The sequence below is a fragment of the Podarcis liolepis genome (genome assembly GCF_965112155.1).
Source record: "Podarcis liolepis genome assembly, chromosome: 8".
NCBI classification, from domain to species: domain Eukaryota; kingdom Metazoa; phylum Chordata; class Lepidosauria; order Squamata; family Lacertidae; genus Podarcis; species Podarcis liolepis.
The window spans coordinates 36590645-36591980 of record NC_139560.1 but is presented as its reverse complement, the minus strand read 5'-3'; positions in this window follow the sequence as shown (position 1 = coordinate 36591980).

The window sequence follows — 1336 nt, the reverse complement described above, 5'->3', positions numbered from 1 at the left end:
ACCACGACCCCAAACCCTGTGATCACCATCTGAGGTGATCATCCTTGTGTGCTTCCTCCACGGGGCCAGCGGGTGGCAACACAAAAACGGGCCTTTTCTGCGGTGGCTCCCCAATTGTGGAATGCTCTCACTAGGGCGCTTTTGTTACATATCTTTTGGTGCTAGGCAGAAACATTCCTCTTCTCCCAGGCCTTTGGCTAATTAAACAATCTATGGCCTTTTAAACTCTGTGGGGGGTGGGGGGTTGTTGTTGTTGTTGCTGCTGCTGCTGCTTTTGCCTGGCTGAAATCTGTCCTTGAATTCTGGTTATGGTTCTTCCTTGCCTGCATGGAGGATAAGGAAGAGCTGTGCTGAAAGCAGCCTACAGTACAAAGGCCACATTCATTGTTCTGCCCACTTCTGCCTCTGGCCCCATCTTCCGCTGGCATGTGGGCCCCAGAAGGCTGCTCATAAAAGATCTCAGGCTGCAGAAGGTTGCCCAGTGCTGCAACGCATGACCCAACAGAGAAGCACGTTCGCCCTCAGGCACACTTTTGTCAAGGGGAAGGACCGTGCAATTTGTGCGCGTACACTGAGGCCTGCATTGCGTTTCGCACGCACAGTGGCAGGTGTGGAGCTTGAACTCAGTGCCCCGCCGCACAGACAAAAATTCTGGTTGGCTATGGTGGCAAAATGGCTGTCATGTTTCTTCAGGGTTGGAGGTGCTGCTGGCCCCCCACTCCTTTTTGCTGGTTTTTAGACGTTTGCTGCTAAAAATAATAAGCATCCTTTCCCCCTCCCCCACTATCTCTCATGCTCTTTCCCCCCTCTTTCTTTCTTTGAAACAGGTCAATGGGCCCTTTGTGGTTAGAAGCTGAGAATCGTACAGCTGCTCTCCTTTGCAGAAAGAGGAAACATGCTTCCAACTCAAACAACACTGATTCTGGGAGGCAAAAATCACTCGCAGCCACCCCTCCCCAGTTTACTTCAGGTGACTCATTCTGCACTTGCTGGATGGCTTGTGACTCACTACATTGTTAGACATGTCAGTGTGATGGAAAATGATCTGCTTGAGCTCTGATCCCGGGAGACCATTTCCTGCTTGCAGCCTCCCCACTGGGGAAGTCTGAGGACCTACAGGGGTTTTTATTTCTCTCCCTTTCCCTGCCCCCCTCTCCCACCCCTTAGACAAAGTGGGTGGATGCAGATAGAGAAGATCTTATTGGAAGAAAGAGAAGAGGGTTGAGGTCAATGGAATCTGTTCCCTCTAGCTGACTGTGTCCTGTGCTGGCTCTGTGTGTGACTTTATCTGAATAGTAATTAGTTGGCAGGAAAAGACGAGCAGCTGAAGAGACAG